The sequence below is a fragment of the Syngnathoides biaculeatus genome, chromosome 13 (assembly GCF_019802595.1).
Source record: "Syngnathoides biaculeatus isolate LvHL_M chromosome 13, ASM1980259v1, whole genome shotgun sequence".
NCBI lineage: Eukaryota > Metazoa > Chordata > Actinopteri > Syngnathiformes > Syngnathidae > Syngnathoides > Syngnathoides biaculeatus.
This window is the reverse complement of record NC_084652.1, coordinates 6,708,761-6,729,326: the sequence shown is the minus strand read 5'-3', so window position 1 is coordinate 6,729,326 and position 20,566 is coordinate 6,708,761. Positions and strand designations below refer to the sequence as shown.

Genomic DNA, 20,566 nt, shown 5'->3' with positions numbered 1-20,566 from the left:
ATTCCGGTCGTTTGGATGAACTATGTATCCAATAGGTCGTGTCATATGTACTGTACCTTGAAAATTTGAGGTTAATCTACGTTAATCTCGGTACCTATGTGCGCGGATGTGATTTATTACGTGCCGCAACAAAGGCTCGCTTACGTTGGGGAAAAAATTATGGCCAGCGCTGATTTCTCAGATTTATCCTTATCTGATGAAGAAATAGCAGTATCGATTGATCGGGAAGACGGAGGAATACCTCCATACAGATTTGAAGCTGTGGCTATAAATAATGTTGAATATTCAGATGGTTCTTCGGACGGGAATGACGCGGAGTTTGACTACTCGGAGGCCGACCCGCGGGACATTAAGTGCGTAAACAAAGGCTCGGTTACATTCCAAACAATCATGGACAGCGCTGATTTCTCGGATTTATCGTTATTTTTACAATTATGTTATTTTATTTATATTGTTGCGGCACATAACACGCCACATCCGCGCGCGTAGGCCGTGTGACTCGCCAGAATGTCAGCGCCCATGAAAATTCGTAATTGACGATAAAAAAAATCTTCTCGAAACACGATTAAATGATTGAGGATTAACCTCAAATTTTCAAGTACAGTACATATGACATGACGTGTTAGGACTGGATACATTTTTAATCCAAATGACCGGACTTCTCCTTTAAGCAACAACGGAGTAGCCTTTGCACCTCCTTTTCCGTGACGAATGAATCCTCAAAATGCTCAAACTTTGTAGCCATGCCCGCCGACATTAGACAGCAAAGCCAAAAATGCTTTTCACTGTTACCTTGTCTGTGTTTCGAGGAAACACTGTAGAAAAAGTCCGCCAAAGTATAAGGCCTGCATTTTACCCATATTAACTGCTTCAAAGAAAAATGTCCAACTTCCTGTTCAATTTCAATCATGTGTCCCTTGTCGTGTTGTGTTCAAGAATGTCTTGTACTCAGGGGGCTAATGAGATCACCAAAAAAATGAATTACAGGGTGTTCTTCTGCTTTCGCTGATGTCAAAGATGTGTGACACTCTTTACGAATATCTATAATAGTCACCAGAACTGTCCTTCAAATATCGCTTCTTCAGACTACAATTTTCAAGAGTGTAAACTCAAAATGAAAGACAATCACTGTTACATTGTTTTGATAATATAATGGAACTTCAATGTCACTGGAACAATGACATCACTAAAGTTGAAGGCTTACTCTTCATCTTGCCGTCAAATACTGTATTACTGTATATGACTTTTTATGTACAACACCAACACTTTACCACTTGGACACTACTAAAAATGGGTCCTTGGTTTATAAAAACAGTACCATTCCGACGGTGCCATTTTTCTCACTAACCTACATTAACGCAGTAGTGTAGTCCATCCATCTATCGAACCGGGTCGCAGGGGAAGTAGCTTCAGCAGGGATACCCAGACTTACCTTTCCCCAGCCACTTCTTCCAGCTCTTCCGGAGGGATCCTGAGGCATTCCCGAGCCAGCCGAGAGACATAGTCTCTCCAGCGTGTCCTGGGCTGTCCTCTAGGTCTCTTTCTGGTGGGACATGCCTGGAACACCTCACCAGGGAGGCGTCTGGGAGGCATCAGAATCAGATGCCCCAGCCACCTCATCTGGCTCCTCTCAACGCGGAGGAGTAGCAGCTCGACACTGAGCCCCTCCCTGATGACCGTGCTTCTCACACTATCTCTAAGAGAAAGCCCGGACTCCCTGTGGACGAAACTCATTCCGGCCTCTTGTATCCAGGATCTTGTTCTTTCGCTCACGACCCGCAGCTCATGCCCATAGGTGAGGGTAGGAACGTGTAGATCAACTGGTAAATCGAGAGCTTCGCCTTTCGACTTAGCTCCCTCTTTACCACAACGGACCGATACAAAGTCCGCATCACCGCAGATGCGGCACCGATCCGTCTGTCGATATCCCGCTCCATTCTTCCCTCACTCGTGAACAAGACCCCAAGATACTGGAACTCCTCCACTTGGGGCAGGATCTCACCCCCGACCTGTTGAGGGCATGCCGCCCTTTTCCGACTGAGGACCAGAGTCTCGGATTTGGAATTGCTGATTCTCATCCCGGCCGCTTCACGCTCGGCTGCGAATCTCTCCAGTGAGATCTGGAGATAACAGCCTGATGAATCCAGCAGAACCACATCATCTGCAAAGAGCAGAGACGCATCTGCTGAGGCCACCTAACCGGACACCCTCTATGACTCGGCTGCACCTAGAAATTCTGTCCATAAAAGTTATGAACAAAATCGGTGACAAAGGGGCAGCCTTGGCGGAGTCCAACTCTCTCCGGAATCGAGTCCGACTTATTCTGACTGCGGTCATACAGGGACCAAACAGCTCGTATCAGGGGGTAGTCTCGTCATGAACACTGAAAGTTTTTATGAAAAACACTTCTAGCCATACATCCAAAACATTCAAATGAAAAACACACAGCACGTCAGTAATTGAGTCTGCCTTCTTGTGCCGCTTGCCCACGTACTCTTGTGCGGTTGTGGTAAACCACTTTACTGCACACCTTTGGTATCTTCAAAACATCGTAGGCCTCTACTGGAACTCATAAACCAAAGGTGGCTTTTATTTACAGCAGGTTATAAAGAAGAAACTGTACGGTGACCGCGATGATCATTTCATTGCAACCCTAATTCATATCATTACTAAACATTTGTTGGGCTCGAAGAAGAAAAACATTTCCATAAATGTTAGTAATTACCACCAAGTCAGGGGAAAAAAAGAGTTGAGAGATGAGAACGTGGAGTCTGTCGCCAACCGAGGCAAAGGGGAATTATAAGTTAAAGCGTCTTGCAGATTCAGATTTAATGGAGGAATTTTTTTGGCGTGGGTTCTCACTGTGGAATTGCGGAGGAAAAAGCTAATTTGCAAGTGTTCCACAAGATAACGGTCTTGTTTTCAGCGCCAACTGACGACTAATTTGGGGGACGTGTTTCCATTTTTCCAGAGGTGATCAAAAGCATTACGGACACCTGACAGAAAATGGATTTTTAGTTGTGGCTCCAAAACGCAGCAGGACAGCGTTTTTCATCACGCGGAAACTGTCGCTCATCGTTACGCGTTGTGTGGAAACCGGCCTGAAACCAGTAATTGCGGACTGGCGGGTGTTTCGGCCGAGTCAATTATTTGGTTTTCACTGTCAAGTTAGTGTGTGTGTGTGTGTGTGTGTGTGTGTGTGTGTGTGTGTGTGTGTGTGTGTGTGTGTGTGTGATTATGCAGTACGTGAGGATGTGTGGCTTCTGCGCTAACTTCCAGTCATTTCCTTTACTGGGATTTTCCAAAGTGCTAAAGTCCAAGTACAATATGTAGCATGATGACTTTGTTGTAGTCTTACTAACATGCTAACAAGAAAATCATGGTACGTTGAACCCGTTTAGATCTTGTTTTGCCTTTTCCTGGCAGGTTTATTTTACTTTTTAAATAATACTTAATGTTTAAAAAAACAAATTATCAGGTGATACATGACTGAATGTTGCTAACGGCATCTATTTCAAATGCTTTTCAAGTTTTGGTAAGAGCTAGCATAAAGGTATGCTAATGAGGCTAACAGTCATTCGCTAAACTCAGAAAATTTTTAAATATATATTATTTGTTATGTCACTGGCAGAAAAAAACAGATGTACTTGGGACAATATAATGTTAAGTAAACTTCGTTTGCTTTCAAGATGGTGGATCGGATAATAATAGTAAATAAGGTCATGTTAGGCAGCATGGTGGTGCAGCTGGTAAAGCGTTGGCCTCACAGTAATGAGGACCCGGGTTCAATCCCGCTCTGCCTTTTGAGTTTGCATGTTCTCTCTGTGCCTGGATGGGTTTCCTCCGGGCACTCCGGTTTCCTCCCACATCCCAAAAACTTGCACCATTAATTGGACACTCTAAATTGCCCCTAGGTGTGATTGTGAGTGTGGCTGTTTGTTTCCATGTGCCCTGCGATTGGCTGGCAACCCAGTTCAGGGTGTACCGCCACCTCCTGCCCGTTGACAGCTGGGATCGGCTCCACCACTCTTCGCGACCCTCGTGAGGATAAGCGGCAAAGAAAATGGGTGGATAGACGAGATGATAGATGACAGACTTTAGCTAACAGCATCTATTTCAAATGCTTTTTAAGTTTTGGTAAGAGCTAGCGTAAAGGTATGCTAATTAGGCTAACAGTCGGTGAGCTGAGCGAATTTTATAAAATATATTATTTGTTATGTCACTAGCAGAAAAAAACAATATAATGTTAAATAAACTTTATTTGCTATCCTACAGTGAGATTTAGTCAAGATGGCAGATCGGATAATCATCGTAAATAAGGTAATGTAGAGGGAGAATGTGCACTAAAATATTTGGTCACATTTTATTGAAGATACTGAGTTTTGTTGTTGTTTAGATTTTATGCCAAGAGATACAGGAAAGTAACTTTGTGCTCCAATAAATTAGCTTTCCAACCATCACTTATCAAGTGAGAGGCCTCTGGGACGAGAATGACTCTTTACATTAATTCCCCCCCCCCCCCCAACTCCTCTTATTTCCCCGTAGAGATCAATAAAATATTAATAAAGCAGGGGCAGCCAATAAAAGGGATCCAGGTCTCATTCCCGGGGTGTTGTGCTTGGAAGCGGATTCGGTAGCTCCGGCGCAGTAAATTAGAGCGGAGTTGAATGAGTTTTGCCAGGGGAGTCCAAGACTGGAGTACAGAAAGACGAGTGGACAAAGTAAGAGATGCTCGCTGGCCCTTCTTACGCTAAAGGTCAGCGCTGCTGTCGACATAAGAGGGATATGAACAGAGAAGATGAAGAAGTGCTGCTGTTGTCAATCAGAACCACACTTTTTTTTTTTTCCTCCCTTCTTTTTCTCGTTTTGGCACCTTCACTGCGTAATGGCTTCGGCTTCTCAATGTAATAATGCTCTTAATTGTCTGAAAGGAACACCGTGTGGCGGCCAAGGTTATCATCTGTGCGCTTAAGAGGAAAAAGTCCTCTTCAGTAACTGCGAGGTTACGCTGTAACCTTTAAATAGATGAGACTCATTTGTGGATTTAAGTCCCGACGTCTTTGGACGGTCCCTGAGATTTCTTTCTTTCTTTCGTCTTTCGCTCCAGATTTCCGTTGCGACGCGTCTCAACAATATGCCGTGAATTATTTAGGAACGACTGCCACTTTATGCGGCGGGTTTCCGTTTTCACCAAGCCCAAATCTATTTGGACAATTATTTCTTGGAAAAATTAGTGCCTTATGGCGAGTTGTCTACGTTTCCCATGGCATGGAGATGAAAACTTTATTTTTATTGCAATTGAGTGTCATCTATATCAGTGATTTCCAACCTTTATAGAGCCAAGGCACATATTTTACAATTGAAAAATCCCACGGCACACCAACAAAAGTAAATGTCACCAAAAATGGATCGATTAATTACTGTGTGTACTTCCTGCCATCTAATGGAGGAGGATTTTTTTCTTCTGTCTGTCATTGTGGCTCACTGGCATAAATAGATGAATAAAGATACATTATTTCTTGGAATATTTATGTATATATATATTTTTTTAGGAATTACATAAAATTGGATAACTTCCCACGGCACACACAATATGCATATAGTATACTGTGCACCAGCAGTGCCCAGACTTTTTTTTTACCCCAGGATCTACTTTTCAAGCAGCCAGCCTCTCGTGAGCGGGGATGATGATGCTGCTAAAGTTATGTTATTAATGTTATTCATCCATCCATTTTCTTCACCGTTTATCCTGACAAGGGTCGCGTGGAGTGCTGGAGCCTATCCCAGCTGTCAACGGGCAGGAGGCGGGGCACACCCTGAACTGGTTGCCAGCCAATCGCAGGGCACATTGAGACAAACAGCCGCACTCACAATCACACCTATGGGCAATTTAGAGTGCCTAATTCATGTTGCATGTTTTTGGAATGGGGGAGGAAACCGGAGTCCCCAGAGGAAACCCAGGCAGACACAGGGGAGAACATGCAAACTCCACACAGGCGGGTCCGGGATTGAACCCGGGACCTCAGAACTGTCGGGCCAAAGCTTTCCAGCTGATCCACGGTGCCGCCAAGATGACAAAACCAAACTGGACAAATTAAGCTAACTGCTAACATGCTAAACCAAAGACCGTTAAGTCATTGAGACGTAGTTACATCACCTTGGTGATTTCCATGTGAAGTATGTCAGTGAAAAGTAAACAACACGTCTCCGCCATCTGTCTAAAAAAAAAAATAATTTCGGCGAAAGGGAGGAGAAAGTTGGCCCGCTTGCACGTCTAAATTATGAATTAGAGCGTTGCCCGAAGCCTTCGCAAGGTGAGAGCAAGAATGACGAATGGGATTTTGGGTGGGAAAGATGATGGGATTGGGGGAGCATTCTGTTTGCGGGGAAGTGGTGAAATGGGCCATTTGTGGTATGTTTTGATGAATTTTGTATTAAGAGTACAGAATCCTCACCATCACACCCCTTCTTCTACACTGCAATGTAATTTTAATGCTCCTGTTACATTTGTCGCTTTGCTACGCCGCAAATGAGAGTGGCTCGCTGTATGTTTACCCGTACAAATGGGGGACAAAACAACTATTCGGTTCAGTGGAACTGCAAGAAATTATGGGCAAATAGGGGGAAAGCTCTGAAAATAAAAATCCATTACTTTTTGATGAAAAAAAAAAAACATCTATAATATACTTTATTGTTTTATAGTAGGAGACAAAACAGTATCCACGCTGCCAGGTAAATTAGCATAAAATAATGTGTAAGTATAAACACGTGAGACAGATGAAATACAGTTAGAATCAATTCACAACATTTAAAAAATAGACAACTGTTCCCCACCCCCTTTTTTGGGCTACTTGTGTCACTTTTGCGTGAACACAATTCAGGATGTATCCTCTCCTCCAGCACTCCTCTGACCCTTGTGATGATAAGCGGCTAAGAAAATGGATGAATGGATGGATATTTTTTAAATATACACATTAGATATTCACACAACTTATGTTATGGTTCAAATTAGCCCACTGGATAGTTTCAAAGCACTGAAAATATATTTAAAAAAAATGCTAAAACAGGATCAAACTTAATCTGGTACTTTTGTACTGTGCAGTGCATAAATTTAACTCATTCATTTGCCGAGCCGCTTATCCTCACGAGGGCCGCGGGAGTGCTGGAGCCAATCCCAGCTATCAAACAGGCAGGAGGCGGGGTACACCCAGAACTGGTCGCCAGCCAATCGTAGGGCCTATAGACACGGACAACCGCTGCACTCACAGTCACACCTAATTTATGCATGTTTTTGGGATGTGGGATTTGAACCCCAGTCCTCAGAACGGTGAGGCCAACGCTCTAACCGGTTACCCCACCATGCCGCCTATGCATAAATCGAAAATGGAAAGACTTTCCAATGGCTCAGTATCATAATAAGAAGCACACTTTTAATTTCTCATTCAATTTGAACATTCTTGAATGATCTATAAAATGTTTTTCCACATCAACGGCTGATGGATTAATGAATCGTTGATTTTTGCCGAGGTGGCACGGTGGAGCAGCTGGTAAAGCGTTGGCCTCGCAGTTCTGAGGACCCCGGGTTCGATCCCGGCCCCACCTGTATGGAGTTTGCATGTTCTCCCCGTGCCTGTGTGGGTTTCCTCCAGGCACTCTGGTTTCCTCCCACATCCCCAAAACATCCATCCATTTTCTTTGCCACTTATCCTCACGAGGGTCACGCACATCGCTGCGAAGGAGCAGGCAGGAAACATACAAATTAATGTAGCACTCGGGAAAATACTGAGGAATTTCCCATGGTATCCATCCATTTTCTTTGCTGCTTATCCTCACGAGGGTCGCGGGGAGTGCTGGAGCCTATACCAGCTGTCAACGGGCAGGAGGCGGTGTACACCCTGAACTGGTCGCCAGCCAATCGCAGGGCACATGGAGACGAAAAGCCTCACTCATAATCACACCTCGGGGCACTTTAGAGTGTCCAATTACTGTTGCATGTTTTCTCAAAGACATGCAAGATTAATTGGATATTTTAAATTGCCCCTCGGTGGGTAGGATAGGCTCCAGCACTCGCCGCGACCCTGTTGAGGATAAGCGGCAAAAGAAAATGGATGTATGGATGAATTTGCCGATGAAGTACAGTTAAAGTACAGGACAGCGTTTCGCAGCAGCAAGTTGTTGTTTTTTTTTCCTCTCTCTCAGGACTTGTCGGGCGGCGCCGAGGATTGCCGAGTGGAGCCGAAGCCCCTCCAGGCCGACCGACCGGAGCGAGTCGACTCTCCTCCGAGTCGGCGAGAAGAAGAAGCGTGACCGAGCAAGGCGAGGAGGGGGCGGCGGCGGTGGTGGGCTGAGAGACGGATTCGACTCGCTCCCTCGCCTCGTCGCGGCTGCCTGTGTATTGTATACCAGTCGAGGACTAATATAAGCACACTTTTGTGTTGTTGTTTTTTGTTTAGTCGGGTGTTGAGGTGGAATTTTTTTTTTTTTTTTTTTTTTTGCCCATGCGCACACGGGCACCGAATAGATCGGCACACTCGCTTCTTCGACCTGGTCGGGATAGGTCCTCGTGTTCCCCCCCCCCCCCCCATTCTTCTATCGTCTTTGTTTTACTCTTTCAATTTTGGTCCCCGTGGCGTGGATTTTCCGACGGCTGGCTCCGAAGTGGAAGAAACGGAGCGCTTCTTCTTACGGGGGAGGTGTCGGCGGCGGGAGGGGGGGGGAGACATGCCAACGGCGGCGGCGGCGACGACATCGAGGAGACTCCGTAAGTGCTCTGCTACCAGTTTTCTCCATCTTAACTTGTTGTTGCTGTGTGGGCTTCGGGTTTTGTTTCGGGGGTGGGGGGTGTCGTGGAGCAGTTTGGAGGTAGGGATAGGTTTTTATTGGGGGGGGGGGGGGTAACATTAGCGAAGGTCAGCCCCGGTGTTGACCGACCGAGAGAAGCAGCAGCAGCAAGCCCGGACTAATGGCGCTCGTGTCGCTGCGCTAATTTTGCTAACTTTCAACTCACTTCCCATTCAATTATCGCGATTTAAATTGTGTCCTCCGGGCGAGTTTGAGCAACTCCGCCGCGAGACTGCAGCGGACGAGATGACGGAATCTTCGCCTCGATCAGTTTAATAAGCGTAGGTTGCCTAATGACGTAGCGGGATTGGATTTAAAAAGAAAAAAGCCGCAGTGGCGGGTGTTTAACGATGGAAGGATTTGCATGTATTTTCAAAGGTGTCGGTCGTTTTGTGTGTTAAACGATTTTAAATGTTTGAAAAGCTGTCACGAAACCTGCTCGCAATTCCAAGTGTGTTTGCGTGCGTGCACACCCCTCTTTTTTATGATATGCACGTGCATTTATGCCGCTGTGACGTCACAGGATGTTTTGCTGACCCCCTGTCAAACACCAGCACGATCTTGTTGTTTTTTTTAATTGTGCTGATGCATCGATAGAAACTCGGCGGTGATAGCCCACAGCGCTCCTCTAGGCTGGATCCGGTCTGGGAAAAGAAGAAGATGGAGGAGGAGGAGGAAAAGGGTGGGGGGGGGTGCGGGTGTTGGGGTGCACACACACACACACACACGGGAAGGTTTCTAAGCGACACCTGTGGTGTTCCGCAAGGGGATCTTGCAGGATGCATGCGGAATGCACCGCATTGGTCCAAACTCGGACCATCTCCAATACAATGCAGATTTCAATAGACACGAGCTGGGCTTTACAGTTTCTCGAAATTGCATCACATAGTCTTAAAAAGAAGAAGACGGAGGGGGTAATAAAAAAAAAAAAAAAACAGGGGACTCAGCTGCATGTGTGGGATTCTGAAAGCTGGATTGCTAGAATTAAGGCCGTTTCGACTGGGTGATCAAACGTCCAGTCCAAAAACAAGAAGAAAAAAAAATTGGGTGTGATATGAGAATCGTCTGCCATATCGCCATTTTATTCAGGCACTGTCCAGGATTCACACTTCATGGTCCAAGTGACACAATTTGGACTTTTTTTTTTTTTTTCTCAAGTGACAGAATTCAAATATGTGTCGCGGCAGCGTAAAAAAGGAAAAGAAACACGAGGAATCGAATCCCTTCAGGCCTCTTCCAGTTGTGGGTGCAAGTCTTATACAATGTTGCCAATCATAATACTGATAATGAGGAAAGGAACATTGACAGGAAGAGACTCCCCTACCAAGCAGACTCCGTAATTTTCAACTCATGTCCGTTAAAACACAAGTTACACTGAACCCCAACGTAATTGACAAGTATTCACTGATTGGTAACGCGGTAAAAAGACACGCAAACTGTTCTTAACCAGCCGGCTTGCTGGCGAACAACTGCTCGATTGGAATTTGCAGTCGAGGTCCGACAGTTAGGGTCTCCTCGGATCGCGATTCGGACCTTTCCTTGCGTCATCTTGAGAAGTTTACCACACTTGTTATCTCCAAATCAAACCCACAAAGAGCAGTGTGGTAAACCTCTTAAGATGACGCAAAGAAAGGTTCGAATTGCCGTTGGGAGTGGTGTAAATCAAGAGATGATCAACTGGTAACATCTTACTAACTGAACTAAAGGCCTCATTATACGCCGACATCACAGGACCAACTCATTGGTAAAAATATTTTTGGTGTGTATAGAATGCCACGATAATCTCTTGTGATCGGTCCGTTTTAGTCCCATGTTGTGATGACACACTCAGCGTTCCCCTTTGGTTGCGCACATCACCAACTCCGCCGCCGCTGTGATTGATTTTGCAGCATAATGAAACGTATCATCTCTTCATCTAGGTCCATTTGTTCTAGCAGAAACTCTTCCACTGTCATCGTTGTTGCTTTGTTCCTTGTTCTGGGAAGAAAAGTTACCAGAAATGGCCAAAAAATTCGGAGGAAATCCCGCCCTGTGGTGTCCTAGCCGATACCAGCTGTCGCGACTTGGAGGAGAACCGCAGTACATTTTCAAAACTGCGTTCTTGGGTTGCGCTCAAGTATGAAGGCAAACTGCGCTCAGGATAGGCACAGTGACGTCAACGCATTTCCCATCCACACGAGTATAAAAAAGCCTTAAGTGCTCTACTGAAAGGTTGTTTGCAGTACATCTATTCAGTGTTTCCCCAGGTAATTGCGATTCATTATTCACAAATTTATCGATCCAAAGACTTTTTTTTTGGATCCTATCTGTCTTTATTAACTGAGAAACTCATCTATTGTCTTTTTTTTGTACACAGGCCAAAGCCCTGTCTAAAAATGTTGCTTTGGCACTATCATGTGGCATCAAGGTGCCAAGAAACTGAGAAGCTTTATTTATCTGACCAAAGTTAAAATTCAATATCAAATGGGCAGCTGTGGCTCAGTTGGAAGAGCGCATTGTCCATTAAATGAAACGTCGGTAGTTTGAATCCTGGCTCCGACTGGCGGCTGTCAAAGTGTTATGCTTATCTGTGATTTTTCTCCCAGTTGGCCTGGGAGGAAATCAAATAGTATCAGCAACCCATTAGTGTAATGTGCGCATGAATGGGTGAATGTTCATTGTGTTGTTTTTTTTTTTTTTTTTTTTTAAAGCACTTATGACATGCCAGTCTCATTGTGTTTGTTTTGCAGTGTCTGCGTTGTTGCAGTTGGTCTGCCAGAGAAATTTGGTGGGCTAAAATGATAGCACACATGAAATTAAAAGAAGCACATTTCTTTTCCGGTTAGCCTTAGTTTAGCATTAGCATCCGGAGCCTACAGACGACTTATCCAGTGTCTTCCTGAATTGTTTTGACGACTGTTTGAAACCCACTAGAGGATGTTGGCTTTTAAAAACAGTCACAACACGTTTGCCAGCTTAACCTTGAGTTCGTGCTCGAAGAAACGCGTAATGGTGCATTGTCATTTACGTTCTGGACGCTTTGTTATCAAGCTGTCCTACAGCTGTATTCTGCTGACTCCATTACAAGGGCCATACGAGGCCTCAGTCTACTGTAAAATGTTCCACGGGCAGCTGGTGCTGTTTGGATGTTGTTAAACGGTGGCTGGATATCTCCCGATGTGATCCTCCAGTGAATTGTGTGTATACATACAACATAACAATTTGCTTTGTCTTCTCTCTTGATCGTTTAGCTTTTTATGGTAGCGCGCTGCGTTTACCCCGACTGTTTGTGGGCTGTTAATAGTTCGTAATGGTCAAAAGTAGGCGTCAAGGCTCGACATGGAGAGTAGTTGTCTAGGAATCAGGAGGTTACTTGTTTGCCTGGCAGCCCGCGGGGCACTTGCTGAATACATGAGTGGTTGTTGTTGGCCGAGAATCAAAAGGAAAACAGGTGAATTTTTCAGCTAATACACGTTTACTTATCGCTAAGAGTCATTCAATTTGTCTGAGAGAAGTTAATTTTTACAAAAATAAAATGGTAAACTGAGAAGGAAATTTGAACAATCTTAATTTCTTTTATATTACGAGAATAAAATTGCAATTGCACGATGTGTTTTAGTTGATGCAAACCCTGAAATATTACAGGAAAAAAGTTGTGTAACATCACTCAAATAAAATTACGGAAAATTACAAAAATCAATCAAGTTGAAAACTTGCAAGTATCCTGTCGAGTTATGCTAGTTTCACAAAAATAAAAGTAAAATGAAATTTTGTCTCGTAATATCCTAATATCTGAACTGCCACTTTTTGCAAAATAGTAAATTATTTAAATAATACTAATACCTAAATTGGTCTGTCTTTTTCTGGTAATGCTACTCCAATTTTCTTGTTACCGTCTGACATTTTAGTTCTAACTTTATTTTTTTTTACTGCCCTCAAGTCCCTTTATCCAATTAGAGCTTCTCCCACAGTTTCTCATTCAAGTCTAAGGAAGATTCTTTAGAATGACTTGTACTTGGTTTTCCTCTTTAAAAAATGTAATTATCTTAATATTTCCCATATTTTGGCTCACAAATGAGCTTAGATTTCCAGACGCGTTTCGCACCCTTAACCTTTTGACAACATCCGCATCAGACTTTGAACTTGTTACTTCTCAAATGCATCTGTTGCTCGTTGACCTGAATACACGCCTGTCACCCATGAGGCGTTTGCGGAGGGTATTTCCTAGAAGGCTCGGCCCGGGCCACACGCCAGAGCATCTGCCTAGGGCTCCTCATCCGGGCTTGGCAATTTTAGTCCGGGGGGGGGGTGAGGCGGTGCCGGTCCCAGCTGATGCTATTTATGAAGGCCATCTACTCTGTAGGCCACACGCTGAGAAACCGCCAGACACAGCCAACTCCCACTCGGTCTCTACTGGCAAATTCTTGGTCATTTCAAGGCCCCTGGCTCTCCTTTAATGAGAGGTTTTGCCTCCAGTGTGTTGGTTTGCGGTGGGTGGGATCAGCGATTTTTTTCTTGGGGGGCTTATAGACTATTCGCTGGTCTGCCTTCTGGGCATTGGCCGAGAGAACCCAAGGCCTCTTTCGAACCAGAGAAATTGGTTCAAACTGCATACAAAGGGCGGGCGAATGCTTGGTAGCAGAATTAATCAAGCCTGGCTCCGAGCTGTAGTTCAGTCCACTCGCTCCGGGGCTTGCGATTCCAGCACTTGGAGATTGCTGCAGAAGATGTTGAGATTTTCTGCTTAGACGTTCAGATTATGTTGCATCTATAAAGCCGCCTCTAGCTATTGTCCTGTTTAGCATCCCCGTATAGGGAAGAGCGTGGTTTTTTTTTTTTTGTGTGTGTGTGTAACACGCTCGGCGGGGTTTTAACAATGCTTGCTTCATAACGTCAGCAGCATTGAGGCGGAGTGATTTGCTGCACTTGTCTGTGAGGAGTAATGTAGGAGCAATTTGATTGCTGATTGAAACCAGCTCTCCCACTTGAGACTCCATTGGTGGCATTATAAACCATTTACACCAGTTTTTTTTTTTTTTTCACACGGAACCCCTGCAACGGGGGCAAAAAGTGGAAACAGACCTAAAAAAATGTCTCGCGAGAGGCACGGTTTTCTCCAGCCATGACTGCAGAGCATGTGTTGTTTCTGCTGAGTGAGGAGGTGAGTGTGGACGACATTGAGAGGTTAAGTGTTAATCAATTCTGTCTGTTTCTCATTAAAGAAGAGTTGTCAGTCTTCGAGGTGGCTATTAGGCATATAGAGGAAACGGTTTGAGGAAAAACAAGATGATATTGAGTGCTGTTCGAAGGCTTTCCTTTCCCTCCCAACACCAACTTTTGACCAACACAATTTCTGCCCGACGATGGCTCCACGAGCAGTGGACGTTTGTTCCAAGTGTAATCAGGTTTGCTGGGGACTCTAACAAATCGCCTGCAGAATCCAATCATTTAGGAACTAATGTGCTGATGATCCCAATGTCATAATGGATTAGGAAAAGGGTGAGTTGTTACAGCAGTAATATGAGACGTATTAACATCGTGCCGAGCCAGGCTTCCCTGAACTCGCTGACTCTTTTTTTTATTTTTATTTATTTTTAAACTGCTAGCGTTAAAAATAACAAAACCAAGAGAATGCAAGCAGTTTGTGAAGGAGTAAAGTCTCGGCATCTTAGCTTCACCTGAGACTAACATTTTTGTTCTTCCACCTTCATTTGTGACATTGTTTCTGAAAATGTTAACGTTTGAAAAAAAAAAAAAAAATCTTAAATTCCATGGCAGCAGACTGTGATGGAATCAATTTGTGAATTAAAATTTGCAAGCTTGTTTAAACAAGGGATAAGGGGGAGTGTCGTTTTAACCATTCTTCGAAATGGCAGGCCTAAAAAATGCATGATTAAAAAGATTTTTCGCAGCAGTCCTCGAAGTCTGGTAGTCTGTTTTAGTTATTATTTTAAAATAGTAATAGTGTTTTGGTGGCCTGAAAATGCTAACATGTGAAAATGTGAGGTGATGATACACCAGCAGGCCATTATAAATTATTAACAACAGGATAGTTTTGAGTCAGTGGCCAGTTTAGCCAAAAAAATGGATAATGGCGCTGTTGCTTTGACCTTTCATTTAATTTACGGCAGCATTTTAGCGGCGTAAAAATGGGAGGTGATGACACGTCGGCAGCCCATGATAGATTTAAGTGTCATCAGTGTAGCTCAGTCTGTTCAGCCAAGAGTTTGTCAATGACAGTGTTTTTCGTTTTGTTTATTTGAAATCCCAGAGTGGCCTAGAAAAGCTAAAATTCTAAATCGAGAATCGGTTGAGAACAGAAGTTGACAGCGCTGTGTGGCTAACAAATACGGCTAACGATGTCTGTTGTTTGTGCTCCCATCTCAAAAACAGCCCTCAGCTCAGCTTGCCGGAGCTGATTGATGCGCACGAATCCGAACTATTTGCGCGCCGATTTTACTCGATGCCGTTTGAACATTGCGCCGGTTTGCTTGTTTAGCTCAAGTGATCCTTCTTGTTTTTGACACTGCGGCGTAATTGCTTGTTTTCGCTGCGTTGTATGGAAGCGAGGTCGCTTTTGTTGGACGCTGTCCCACCAAGAAACCGCTTCAGATGAAAGAAAAACACACTGCATACTTTCGTAGAGGAATAATAATATGCTCCTATAATCCTTTTTTCCCTAAAATTGAGCGTTTGAGTAAAATTGATCGTAAGTTAGGAGACTTGCTCCTTGCCAGGCGTGTAATATAATGATTGTGGAATGAAATAATGATGATGCACAGTTATGCAGAACTGAGATTTTTACGACTCATTAAAGGCCAAACACGCTCGTGTCCTCAATAATTGCTAAGTCAGCAACCAGGCATGCTCATTTTTCATAAAGATGCTGTTCCCTTTCATTTTATTTTTGTCCGAGTCCAGCACCTCTTTTCAAGTTAGCGCCTGAATAGATTTGTGCAGAAACAAACAGACTCTACCTGTATGGATGCTGAATATCACATAAGGTCAAACAGTCCACCGTCTTTATCAGGCCTGACTTAAATGTCACACGCACGGCCTTCATCAAAAATGCAAGAGCGAAATGTGGAAAAACACACACACACACAGACACTAGCGATGCAGATTAAACGTTGTCTGCGATGAGCAATGAGCCGATTGTCACACCGAGCTCAACCCCGGAATCTCCATTTTCATTAGCAGCACGCTACATTAGCCGCACCACATAGCAAATCAATGTATCCAGACGCTTCTTTCTGGCGTCTCTCTTCATTACTCACGACATTCTGACAGTTAAAATGACCCCCGTATGCTATAATGACCGTGGCTGCATTTGCGGCGTCACAGCACATAGCATCCCCCCTCTCCGACATTATTAAAGATTCTGCAGATAATGCGGAATTTGATGTTTTGTCGCTGCGCGGGAACCGGCTTGATAATCAATTAACTGATCGTTAAGGATTCGGTCAATTGTGTGGAATTAATTGTTGATTTACGTGTCATGAGGCATCCGCTACTTGGCTGCCACCAACAAGCCGTCGTTGATTCAGCTAGTTTGCCGGCAAAAGGGAAGGAACATTACGTCAAAAACTCATTGGAGCCGAATGACTTTGCTGTCTTAAAACTGAAGTTCAGAACATTAGGAGACGGGACTCACCCCATGTTAAAAAAAAAAAAAAAAAAAAAAAATCAATTGGTGCAATGAAAGCCGTGAACGAGGTTTGAGATTTACACAGCTGCGTACTATGGCATCTTTTCTACGTTTGTTTTACATTTATGGCCTAAAAGTGATTTTCATCTAGTTATTTACTATATCTTATGACAGTGTTAGCATACGATACTGATGGAGTATGTGATGTTATGACTTGCATACACATTTTGTTTACGTCTCTGCTGTAGCAACAATTCCTGTGTAAACAGGCAAACCCCTCGTCAGGGATTTGACCTCGCAACGGCAACCGGTAGCTCAACACGTTGTTGATGAACTCCGAATATCAGTTGAGGACCATTTTGAGTTACAACACGTAAGAATGGGAAGTGAAGGGATTGAGGTTGCCAAGCGCAGTAAAGCTAGCTTGTCACTGACTGAAGAACTTTTTGTTACAGTTGAATAGTTGCAACCAATTAGAACACTCCAATTTCCTTCAGTTGTTTCAAAACACGATTAGGATTAGTAGCTGTGTGACTTTACGTGTACAGTATGGTACATTGAAATTTTCCAGTGTGTAACGTTTGTTACGGTACAGAGGTCGCATGTCTGCTACAATGCAGCTCGGGGTCTGGTTATGTTACGTGTTGGCTAAAGATGTGCTTTTGGCAGTGTATATAACTTGATGACTTATTTGAAACAGCATCGTGCTAACGTTAATATCAGTAAAGTAAGCTGTTGCACTTATCTGGATCGTTGAGTTCCTAAAAACACACAAAGAACCCCATAGATCTTGCACTTTCCCAAAAAGAAAATACTTTTTATACATTGATTTGTTACATTGAGAAACTTTCAATGTTTGTTGGATTAAATTAGGTTGCATTTTTTTGCATGTATCATTTTTTTTTACGCATCATTTAAGTAGTGCTCGTTCCTGTTCAACAAAAGAGAAGCATTTTGGTTTTGTACTTTGTCTCTTTACTTTTACCAGTGTGAACCGCACTGTGACCTTAAAACCAAGCTATGTACATAATTGTGATCTTTTTTTGGTAAAAGAAAAACCTCCCCTCGTGAGTCCTGACTATTTCCAGTTATGTCGAGACTATCAAGTAGGTAGAAAACGGGAGGGTCTTATTGTAGTGCTCTGTGAACTGTGCAAATCACGCCGACAGTGAAGAATTAGAGAGGAGTATCCAGGATCTTTGTCAGGACTTGCTGACTGACAACTGAAGTGAACGACGCCCGGTCACACTTGGCAACAGGCCGCCCGATTATCACTTTGTTTGGCATGCGTACAAAAAAAAAATAGGATAGCGTGCTTTTGATTGCCCAGAAAAGTGCACGTCTTGCAGTCTACGGTGGCCTCCGCTGATGCAGCAGATGAAAGGATTTTTAAGGAGTGGGAGTGTTTGGCGGCGAGGAAGGAGATGACAGCTCCCTTGCAACCGGGGGCCTTGGCTCTGAGCGCCGACTGTGTCCTCCTGACAGCGCTGTAATGCCGTCAGAGATCATTAGCGCTGACAGGATCGGATCATGTCACACACGAGTTCATGGTCAGGCAATGCATCACACCGATAAAGACGAGCTTGTTTATTCCAATCCTGCCCTGTTTACATGAAGTTCATCCATATTGTCTCTATATACTGGCAATATACAATAATCTTCTAATTCTTGTTTTCAAGATCTCCGTTGACTCCCAAAATGGTCCTTCAAACACCTTTTTCAGACCACATCCCCGTCGTTGATTTTTTTTTTTTTTTTTTCTTTCTTGGATGATGGTGAAACTCAAAACCAATCACTTAGTTTTACTTTCGACTTAAAATTTTAAGTAGAATATCAACAATAAATTGGAAAATATTTTCGCAGAATCAAGAGATTTCACGCAGGTCAAAATCAGGTGGAGAAATTAGCAGTTAGCATTTCCCAAGTATCTGTTCGTCATTGGAAGCTTATGCATTTAAATATACTAAACATATTTTGACGGCTGAGAAAAGCCAGATTTTTCATCTTAAAATGTCTATTAGCAGTTTTCTATGGTGTATTTTGTTAAACAAATTGCTTAATAAAATTGAGTTAAATGAAAAACGGCATAACCAATCATTGAACTTTGAAATTTTACTGTAAAAGTTCAATTTGATTTCATGGCAGGTCCTGTAAAAGCTAATAATAATATTAATAGCTTTATATAGCACCTCTAAAATCACAGAAGTGCTTTCACGGAACCAGGGAGCACATGTAAAAAAACAAAGACAAATGACGAACAAACAACAATAGCTTAAAAACCCAGACAAACATAAATACCAAAATTCATTGTCTAACTCTATAAACCATAACCCAAAATTTGATTATTAGAAAAAAAAAATCTTCACAATCTGGTGACATCCATAGTGTAGTATAATGTTTCTGATTAGAGCTCATTTAAGCGAATTCCCGAAAAACTGTTCTTCAACAAAAGTCGGAGCCCTTTAATGGCTGTTTCAAACAAAAATGACTCACTTCCTCTTGGGTCCTTAAGACTTTTTCATGTCTCCTGCCTGTTATGATGTGAAAGTCCACCGAATTGTTTTCTGGATTTGTGAAATTGTGTGGGCTATTTGATTTTATTTTCAGGGGGACCTTACTTAGTAACTTGTAGTGATGAAGGTTAATCATATCTCTAAAATGCACAGTTTCACCAGCAAATCCTGCAAAAAAAAAAAAAAAAATGGAATTCATTTTCAGCCTTCAAAAGGATATGATAGGAATAATGATTACAAGCCAAAGTAATTCCCACAGGTTCTTTGCAACAACTAGAAATCCTATCCAGCTTGTTGAGATGTATCTCGTACTTGATTCCCTTTAACCCCTTAGAATGACTCTCATGAAGGTGTGTAATGCAATCATTCAGCAACTCAATTAGAGGATACTTTATTTAGAGGTTGCTGTTGAGGGAGAAAAAAAACAACATTGTTGGTTGCAAAACTGTCGAAATGCCTTTTTCCACTTTTTACTAAATTTGATTGGACAATCAACAACACATATTTGGATGGCAGGACCTTTGAGTGAATGGTTTCATTTTCCGTTTTCATGCCAGCGCCACAGTGGTGGAGATCTGCACTCTACAAGAGACCATTCAAGTTAAAAATATCATAAAAGAGGAAGTTGTTGTTTTATGCTGTAAGTGGGCCTTTTTTTCCAATACAGGAGTTAATCATTGCCATTGTGATAAGGCTGAAATCCACAATACTTCATACGTCAGTGGCCCGGCCTTATACCGTTCCATATTCTTATCGCGGCACAACATTAAGTAATAAGCAGCAGGGAGTTGGAGCATATTGGCTTTTTACCGTATCGTCTAAATTCTGCCTTCCATATTATAAATGACCACCCCCCACAGCATTGTACATTTCCAGCATATTCTTTGTGATAAGTACGTTTCAAGGTGACAAGAATTGTGGAGCTGAAAAACGGTGGAACCTTTTGCCACTCGGAAAGTTAATGGAATATCACAGTGGGAGGTTACAGGGCAATTTTGGCAAACACATTTGGCTCAGTTGACAATATATAGAATTTATACTAGTTTTATGGTTATCAGAGTCGTATTGCATCATTTGCAGTTGATTGGTCATGTGATTGAGTGCGAATTGTTGTCTCTATGTGCCCTGCGATTGGCTTGCAACCAGTTCAGGTTGTACCTCGTGTCCTGCCCAAATCTATCTGGGATAGTCTCCAGCACTCATGTGACCCTTGTGAGGATAAGCAGTTCGGATAATGGATGGATGGTCATGAATTTGACGTTTGTTTTTGTGTGTGTATTTCTAAACTTGATTCAGTTTTAGATATAGTGCAATGTCTTAAATAACAACTGTAGATGAATACATAGACATGAATAACAATTTGCATGAAACAACTTGACACAAGACTCAAAAACAAAATTGAAACCAGTAAAAACCAAAAACACAGAAACAAGGACAATCTCAAGACTGAGTTGAAAAAAAACATGGTTGAAAAGGATGATTTTTAAAGGCCATTCCGTGTAACGTACCATTTATAGCCAAAACTGATATTTATTAGTACTCAGTTATTACTGCCACATTTAGAAATGGATGCCATGTTCGGAAG

The 20,566-nt window shown here is 43.0% G+C and overlaps 1 protein-coding gene across 7 annotated transcripts in view; it reads left to right on the top strand.

Moving 5' to 3' along the window:
- LOC133510363 (receptor-type tyrosine-protein phosphatase F-like) overlaps nucleotides 1-20,566 on the top strand; it is a 419,886-nt gene that overhangs the window by 178,978 nt on the left and 220,342 nt on the right. For all 7 annotated transcript variants that reach the window (XM_061838181.1, XM_061838180.1, XM_061838176.1 and 4 more), the window contains one exon: nucleotides 8,200-8,761. The gene's annotated coding sequence lies outside the window, so the exon portion shown is untranslated. The remainder of the gene's footprint in view (nucleotides 1-8,199; nucleotides 8,762-20,566) is intronic.